The sequence below is a fragment of the Corvus brachyrhynchos genome, unplaced genomic scaffold, assembly GCF_000691975.1.
Source record: "Corvus brachyrhynchos isolate BGI_N302 unplaced genomic scaffold, ASM69197v1 scaffold80, whole genome shotgun sequence".
In the NCBI taxonomy this organism is placed as follows: Eukaryota; Metazoa; Chordata; class Aves; order Passeriformes; family Corvidae; genus Corvus; species Corvus brachyrhynchos.
In genome coordinates, this window is record NW_008236769.1 from 12,086,952 (window position 1) to 12,096,924 (window position 9,973).

The window sequence follows — 9,973 nt, forward strand, 5'->3', positions numbered from 1 at the left end:
TCTCTGAAGCAGAGACTTTAAAAAATAAAAAAAAAAAAAAAAAAAAAAAAAAAAAAAAAAAGCCAAACTGATCATCATCTTTCTTCAGACATGCACCAGGATTACAAAATAGAATGAAAAAAGCCAAACCACAGTTCATATTCTGTTAAACACTCTCACTATATGTGAAAAAATACAGTGTTATGTAACAGAAGGAGGAAAAAAAGAAATAGTTCAGAAGAATAAAGTGCTGTCATGTTTGCTAGTATACAATAATTGCATTTCATGTGTAATAAAAACTTTAAGTCATAACTTTTGTTCTCTAGCAGTGAAAAAAATCCACATTCCAGTTTAATTAGACTTAATTAGTTTAATTAGAAATATTGGCAAGTAAGCTGTGGTTTGCCTTTATCTTTTCAAGTAACTCCGGAGAGACTAACAGAAAGGCTTACTTTGACTTTAAATACATTACCTGAGCACTGGATGTAGATGTGGAAGAGTCAACCTCCCTCTGAATTGAATATTATTAATCAAGTTAAGTGCTATACACACAAATGTACTCCTAGATTTAAAAAAAACCCTCAAAAACGCAAAACCAAACAAAACCCCCAGACTAGAACAGACTGAAATACTGTCTTTATGTCTGACTGGAAACTACATAAATAACCAGTTTTAAAACCCCAAACCCTCCAGCTTTCAGCTGTTTTTTCACATATGGAGAACTTGTAACATGAACCATTCCCCACATCCTTTTGTGAGATTTTTTTCTCTTCCAGTTCTAGCAGTAAAAGTTTGTGAGTGCTCCGTTCATGCTCTAAAGCTATTTTAGATACTGGAAAACAATTATGGAACTATTTCCACTTCAAGGCAAGGGAGTTTTGTGTTCTCCTATGACATTTTTACTATATCATAAAGTTCAGCAACACAGACATCTATTCACCAACTAAAACCTTTCACAGAGTTAGCTGCATTTTGTCTTTTTGGCGTCATCTGTTCTATTTGATATGAACAGAGCGTACCTTTATCTAGGTAAGCACTAACTCTGTAGAAAAGCACAGAAGGGGTCTCATCACAGACATACCACATATTTTATAAAATCACATATTTTGAATCTCCTTTTTAATTTTCTAGTACTAAATTTATATGCAGCATGTATCATTCATCTTGTGTAGTACCAGCTCATCATTCAGAAGGCAGACTGGAGCTTCAGGTTTTCCCTGGATTCAGTGTTAGGGCTGGAGCAAAATTATGCTTTAAAATTAATTAGAAGTGGCAAGAGGAAAGAAAGAAGACCGTTAAGAAAGCAGAAATCTAGAACTGAGAAACAAGTACTTGGAGCATTACGCTGAATCAGAGTAGATCACTTCACCTTGTACAGATTTTCAAACCCAGAAAATAGCACTGTAAGTAATTAAACATTATTTTCCAAACACAAACTAAAATCTTTGATGTGATGCAACTTCAGAGAGATTTATCTGCAACTTAAACACAGAGGTACATCTAGTCAAAACCCCTAAAACTTAACGTACTCAGAAATCCTTCCCTGAAAAGCTTTTAAAGCTCTGCTTGGTAAACATACATGAAGCCATGTCATCTGATTGCTAGGGACAATTACTCATCCAGTGATTCAGCTTTTCTGATGAATTCAGACTCGGTTCATATGACTCCAGCTACAGCTATGTTCCCGTGTCTCAAGGTTTTTTGGCTCACTAAGGATTCTCTGTCAGAAAACCCCTCCTGCGAGCTTGCCTCAAGTCCAGCACTCTCAACAGACCTAAAAGATTCCAAGCAGATGTGAAAAATCAAATGCTCCTTCTAGCAGTTAAACATGATGTGAAAATTTATGCTTAAAGGCTAAAAATTCAGAGGTTCGTATGTCAGGGGCAGGTCTTACACACACAGACCAACTTCAGCATTTCAACTGAAGAGGTAGGATGAATTTTTTTTCAATGAGTCAACTTTTCAGAAATGCGAAAGTTACGCAGGATTCTGAAGCTCATTTTTAATTTATGACTCCCTGTATTCTTCAGAAAGTGCAACTAAGCTACGAAGATTTATGACTCCAGTCTGAGAGGGAGCTGGCTGGAATAATGAAAAGGCTCTAGCAGTGCTTCTTACTGCAGCATAATCTAAAAGGGATGGCAGTACAGGAGTGAATATCGCACTCCAATGTGTCTACAAGTGCTTCACAAAATTTAAAAAATGCCCAGAATTCTTTTACTATACTGGATTATGATAAAAAACTTGAAAATGACAGGCTCTGACAAAACCTGCAAGGTTTATCTATGCCAGACTTGGTGCATTTATGTTTTCTTCTATTGATAAAACGTTCATACTTTAAAAGAATGGCAAAATACAGCACAGAATTCTATATCCATTACTTTTTAAGAGCTCTCATATGAGGTTCTTTAAAAACCTATTGAAAATACCACCATGAACTTGCTCACTTCCATCTTACTTTCCCACACCATTCTGGTTTAGTTTGATTTTCTCATTCTGGGAACTGCTCTGATGTATTCAATAGGTACCTTAACAGTAGACAATGAGGTGCAATTCCTGGCATGTACTTTGGACATGCAGCTGTAGGACATCAACAATTTCTTCAATACTTCCTCTCAGAAACATTTTTGCAAACCAAATGCAGTCATATGTACAGATTTTACTTCAGTATCCAGGTAGGGTTTTTTTAAATTATTAATGGCAGGGGAGAAAGAAATAATTTCAAAACAAATTTGCCACCCAGTCCCCTGATGGCATCTATCTTCTCATACAATGAGAGCTGGAGCTTCTTTATGAGACACTTGTATTCTCTGCAATTTTAAAGAATAGGAGATCACTGTCAAGTTACAAAGTGGTATAGAAAAAAAGTAATTTGGCTTGCAGATTCTTTTTCCTCCAAAAGAAAACAGAAATTCTTACTTAGGGAAGTTTGAACTCCTAACAATATGTGGTCAGACAGCACAGGGCATCTGACTGCACCCATGAAGATGGAGAGGCAGGACTGGAAGCACAGTCCTGGTGGGCTGTGTGAATGCACCAGAAGGCAGGGAACACCTCCTCTGCAAGACCTGACCAATTCTTCTGGTGATGATACTGAAGCAAACAAATTAAGATAGAAGACTCCTGGTTTAGAGCCCAACTGTAAAGCAAGGGAAGATTACACAAAATCAAACTATTTTAAAATACCTTCACCTCAAATTTTGGCTCCTTGTGTCTTTTTCATGACTTTTTATTTCTTGAAATTGTTCTCACTTGTAATTAGTAGGATCTCACTAGATCTCCTACCCATTAATGTCAACAGGCTTCCTGTGCTGCACAGGAGCACAGAACACCCTCTGGTTCTGTCACTGCTAAGTAAGTCTGGACTGCCCTGCATATGCCCCATTCCATTAACTTTTACTGCAGTTTTGCCAGAATTAAAACCATTTAATTGCAGAATTTCCTCCACCTCTCCTTCCTTAATTATAGGGAAGCTCTGCAGCCTGAGGGAACTCCCACCTCAGTCACCCTAGCCCCAAACTTTTAACCAGTTATGCTAAACGTAAGAAGAAAACAGCCTGGGATCGGATTACTTTTCTACTTTAAATAATCTGAGGGTTTTTATTCCCCTTTCAAAACACAAGACTGCAGAGAATTTACATACATGGGGCAAGGCTGAGGTGAGGAGGTGATGACTCCGACACAGACCAGTCCTAACACTGGACACGCAGGTCATTCCACAGGCTCTGCACTACTCAGTATGGCAGACACAGAAATTCCTGACTTTCTGGAATAAGTTTCTGGAGTAATGAAACAATTGTTTGAAAAGGTATCTAGATGGATTTGAAGTTTATTTTGTCCAGGAGGATGTGGAGTGTGAAAACTGAGTAATTCCTTTATAGCAACTCAGTTTTCCTTTGAGAAATTACGCCTCGAAGAGAACCAGCATCCACAAAAACTCATCTGGGCCAGCAGCTGCAATAGGCTGAGAAGGACTGAAAAATAAAACAAATTAAACATGCCTTTTCTCTTCCCTTAACATATGACAGATTTTGTCATTTCCCTCAGCACTTTCACAAGCAATGAGTGACAGGCAGATTGACAAGAATTTACAACACTGCTGTCAGCATTCTACCAGCCCGAAGAAGTGCCTTGGCCATCAAAACCACTAGTATTTAATTAACTTTGGGCTACACTTGCTCAAAAGAATCCAATCAACTTCCATTTAGTTCTGATCTGCCTAACGAATGAGACAAAAACACACCATGAATAATAGGTCATTTCAAAGCTTAAAAATATCTTAAAATGACCAAAACCAAACTTATTTAAGAAGAGCATCTTTACTGCACTGAGAGCTTTAGGTTTGTTTGTAGACTCTGCTACGAAAACACCATGATGAGTGTTTAGTAAACAAGGGACAAAGGTAATTTTTTTTGATAACACCTAGAAGGCTTATTAGGTGGTATCAGATTGAGATTACTTTATCCCTTTAAGAAGTACTCGGTGTTGTGTATTTCAGCTATTTCTTGTGAATATGCTCATGTGCAGACATATGCAAGGAATTACAACCCTTCAAAATTACTGCAAATTACCTTGAGCATCAAAGAGCTACTACTTCACTATAAAAATGTGAAAAGCTACAGGAACCATTAAAAAACCATCCTCTGTTAATTGTCACAAAGGGATCATATCATACAAAGAACAATGTTGAGAATTGGTGAAGAATACATCACAAGAATTTAATATTTGACAAAAAAGTATGAACTATTAAGACAAGTGAAGACAGTAAATGCTCTTTTCTGTGTAACATAACTTGGAAGTACATACTGAACAGCTTAAGCTGCAGAGATCTGGTATTTCTCTTTCTGTTTTCATTTTCAACTCAGTTTCACTCTGTACCAAAGAACTTCCACTTTCACTATAACAGAAGGCCTTGCTACAAACACAGACTGCTGTAGGTCCAGCTGCAGGCCAGGATGAAAACCAAGCTACTCACACTATGAAGAAACTAAACCAAAATAATCAAGGTCCCTAAACAGAATATATGCATTTAAAATATATTTTGAATCAAAGTTAGAACATACAAACTTAGTCAAATCTGTTTCTTTCCTATGCAACAAGATTTACTATGGAAAAAGCTAAGATTGCTTGCTGACCAAACCCACGTTATTTTTCTGTTCCTGCTATCTACTAATGCTGTGCTTTGTCAACTAAAACTCCTATTATCTCTTATGGACTTGTGTAATGAAAATAAAAGTGAAAATGTTTTGTCTTGTCTTGCCTGTCTATCAGCACAGATAGATAACTAAGGAAATGGTTGTAGAAAAAACTTCATTCCTTTCAGAGGTTCAGGAGAGGTGGTTGGTTTGTCTGGAGAAGGCAGCCACAGAACAGAACAGATTATTTTTGTAATATTTTTGCACTTGAATTCCCCAATGACTAAGGACACTATAACCCAAAAAACAAAAAAACCAAAGTAACAAGACAACAATCCCATGCCTTTCTTCCTCAAAAAACTGACATAACAATTATGTTCTTAGAAAAGCTCTTGTTTTGTGAAAAACTCAGGAATTTTGTATGCCAAAGATAAATCAACATTCAATCTTCAGCCAAAGGAACCCAGGGATGCAGCTACTGTCCCAAAGAGTGATGCCCCATCATTCCAGACAGAGAAATGGCTGCTTCTCAGTCTGTGTCTGACGACAAAAATCTCATTAACTCAAATCACTTCAAAACCCAAAACTACAACTACAGCTGATCAAAAGCAATGCAAACTCAATATGTACTATTGCTTCAAATAAAAAGTGCAGCACCTTAAGTCTGTTAAGAAATGGCCAGTGCTCATGCTAAGTGATTCTGTCTATAAAAATACAGTATCCTCACAACGCTGACTGCCTAAGCGGTTTTTAATTTTTTTTTAGATTATAATTCACACATTATAGTAAATCTGTTTATCCCCAAAGGGCCTGAGAGGCCCTATGTTTATCCAAATAGCTCCCACCTTCTGGGATGTGGGGGAGTATATTTAGATAGTAAATGACAAGTAACTGAATACATTAAAAATAAAACTAAAATTTTTTTCACTTGTTATATTCTGTTCACTACGTAATCGATGAATGCTGTGCAGTTACATACTTTGCAAACCACTGCCTACAGAGAGAATGTTTCAGGCACAAGAGTAAAGAGTAAACCAGAACCTCACAAGATTAAGGGAAAATGTGGGACTATTACTACAAAATGGAGAAGGATGAGAAAACATAAAGAAAGAAGCAGTGAACTGGCAAAGTTTTATAATCCATCTTCAGTAAAACAGAAGAGGACACTTCAACAGAGCATTCAAGAGACTGCAGCTCCCAAAAGGCCACTGCATCCATATCTGCACAATTAAATCTGCAACAACCTCATAAAATATACAGTGAGGTAAAGACTTCTGAGAGGGAAGAGGACATGAAATGTCTACATCAAAACAGAAAAGCAAACAAACTCTATTTTAAATTGGTTTGTTAAGTTTTTCAGATTTCTATTTGTTTTATAACAAACTGGAGATTTAACTAAAATCTTCCAAATTCAATATTGAGAGCAATTACATTAAATGTATTTCCTCAGTTATCTTTCACTTTATTCTATTATTAACCACTTACTTAATTTCTTCTATCACTAAAAGGGGGTCAAATCTGGCAGGGTGAAAAATTATGTTCGCAGAATACAACATATTTTCATCTTCCTGCCACAACCAGGATTTTTTTTTCCCCTCAATGTGCTTAGATGGTAAAGCTATAAAATAAGGTCAAAAAATGCTGAAGAAAATCACTGCAGATCTGAAAACTCTTCTGTGCTGGCTGAGGCTGTTTGAAACCACACATTAAGTTGTAGGACTGTAAGTTTGTTACCACCATTTTGTCCCACAAAATCATCTGAAGTAGTTTGTGGACAGCAGGTTGAGTATCACCATGCAGGACCCTCCCCTCCAGGAGGGAAAGCAAACAAAAGACAATAAAATTCATTTAAGTTTAGACAGGGATTCACAATGTAGGTTATGGATTTTAAAACAAGACAGAAGTTCAAATTTGTCTTTCAAATCAAGCACTAAACTCCTGGTTCCATTTCAATTCTTTTTTTTCTGGCTTTGGTTCCCTCATTAGCAAGTCTCTAGCAGATGAGACAATTTCATTTAAAGGCAAATCTGTCTACTCAAATCAGCAGTCCTCTTTTACCCAAACACTACACACGCAAGTATTTCAGACATAACATGGTATTTTAGTAACTAGGACACAACTCTTCTTTCGGAGTAAAGAGTTGAAGAGAAACAGATTCAATCACTCACAGATTCAGTAAAATGTGAATTCTGGAACACTTCCCAATCCTTGTCTTTCTTAAAAATGTGGAGATTAGTTTCTTTCAGCTGTTTTACTGAATTTCTGCATTTACATTTAGATGATCTCTTAAATTTTAAGTTACTGGCTTATTAAGGAAAGGTTCCATGTTTCAGAAATTTAAGCTAGATAATGTTTGATCAGAATGAATAAGCCTACCTTTTATACTGAGTATTAGAAAAAGATTTCTGCCTACATCCTGTGTCTCTAACCTTCAACCACCCTCAAAGGCTTAAACTTTTGATGTGGTATCCGGGTATATAAGACAGTGTGGATACAAGATGCTACAGAAGTCTGTAAAAATGTAACTGTAGATCCATGAGGAACTGTGGCATGAGAAATTATTATTTCTGAACAATTTCCATATGAACTTCACACAGGATAACAGAGTGAGAGCTAAATCATCTCAGCATACCTACAGATTTTCAGAATGCCATATCCATATGTAGCTTGTTAGTTGCATGTACCATGGTCTCACATTCTTCAACACCAAAACATGTATCAGGACCTTATCTTTAGCACTCTTTTACACCCTTACAGAATTTTCCCAAGACACTTTCTGAACAGGTATCCTCCTCCTGGCAGCTCATAAACATCCAGGACAGCATGAGTACATGTTTTGAATCCCAATATTGATAGAAAACAGAAAAACCCAAATTCAGATAGCGCTGCCAAAAGGCCACTAGATTTACAGGACACCGTTTTCTGGTGAAAGCAGAGACTTATCTCTACCTTTTTTTTTAATAACAAGAACACTTCTGAAGGCAGCTGACTACGCTTAAATAGAACAAATACTGATTTGGCATAAAGGGGCTCTGTTAGTTAACTAATATTTTGACATAGTCCAAGTACTACTTTGCTTTAGAGACGAGACCCCTAAAATTAATTCCCACACTTACTGCAGGCATGAGAGGTTTCACAGGTTGTGCTGTTACATATACCTAGTAGCTCCTCCTCTTCTACAGATGAAATGCCAAATCAGTGGTTAATAAGCCTGAGACTGGTGGGGGGAAAGCAACCAACAAAATCCTGAACAGATAGATGTTATCTTGACTTGGCAATGCTGAAGCTTATTCCTGAAACATCACTTATTTTCAGCAATAAAAATGCACAGAAAACCTGGGAAACCCCAACCCCATATGAATATTAAAATAGGGAAGTCTTTACAGTAATGATGCTCATGACCGAAATGCCATCAATTCCACCAGAACTAAGATCCCAAATTGTTTCACTTCATCACAAGCATCCACAACATACACTCACACTGACATTTATTTACCAAACAAACAAAACAGCAAAAAAGAAAAAATCCAGCTTTTCTAGCATTAGTTGCTGCTATGAGGTCACAGATTCACTTCCCTTTCTCACACAAGCACAGCAGGGCTTGTTTTACAAATATATAAACAAGATTCAGTTTTCCCTCTTCCAGTGAGCTTCCAAAATAGTAATTTTTACAAACAGTCCTTCTGAGAAGGGAATTAATTTATTATTGACAATTTACAGTTTTAGCTAGTGCCATTCTATAATGCACAAGAGCACAACTCCTGCAGGTACTTAAGGTATTCCCAAAAAGCAAAAATATAAACATTAGCCCAGTGGGACTTATTTATTTATAATAGAAAGATAATGAAAGACAGTAACAGACAAACATAACATTAGTGTCTGTGAACAAAGACCTCTTTTGGAGGTCCTAAAGTTCATCTGCCCTACATGAAATCCACCCTAGAACATGGAAACTTGTAAAGGAGGCGGAAACCACTGCTCCAAGATTGATCAAAATATTTTGCTTTTTCTACTTTGCCGAAGGGTTACTAAAAAATATCTTTCTTTCTTGACAAAAGGGGGCTATAAGGGCAAGAAATTACACGTGGTACAGATCACCAATGTTTCCCAAATATCTTCCTGTAAATCCATCCAAGTAACACAACCCTGAACTGTATATCTAACTCTTTGCTACATGCAAGACTTAGACATGCATTTAGTTACGCAGAACACTGAGCAGAGCAACAGAAAGGCTTTGCCATATCTTGGACAAAAAAGCCCAGTGAAAACAAGCAGCAAATTCCTTGCCAAACCAACTTGTAGTTGTCAACACAGGAGGAGGAAGAGGAAAAGCTGGGATTTAAATAATTTAAATCATGACATTACCTGTGCAATGACTGAAAATAAATCTGGTCAGCTTATAAAACCAGAAACTGCCATTAATCTCTCAACACCATCTGCTGCTGACATGTAAAGGCAAGTTAGCTCTTCCAAAGACGGCTTGCTCACTGCTTTACTTCATCTGTCATGTCCACCACAATGCCCAAAAGACCAAAATAAAATAGAAGAAGCTCTGGAATTCACAAATGATTGATAAATATGAAACAATGCAAGAGATGCTGACATTCTTCGAATTTGACTTAGCTACATCTGGTCAGCTCTTTTCTACAGAAACCTGGCTCAATGTTCAGAGGCAGTCAGCAATCAATCATATGCTAAGTATTAGTGTATTGGGTTGACCCTGAGTTGATGGACAGTCTTTAAGACCAATTACGCTTCTCACAATTTAGATATTTAAACCGCACAGAAAGGCGGGACTTCCCCTTTGGTCGGAGCTCGCCTGCTGGAAGGTGGGGGGGCTCCGAGCCTCCCGGCCCCGC

General features: G+C 37.2%; 1 protein-coding gene across 5 annotated transcripts in view; it reads right to left on the reverse strand.

The window, feature by feature from the left end:
- Positions 1-9,973, reverse strand: part of WHSC1 (Wolf-Hirschhorn syndrome candidate 1) — a 99,505-nt gene that overhangs the window by 43,748 nt on the left and 45,784 nt on the right. The window lies entirely within an intron of this gene.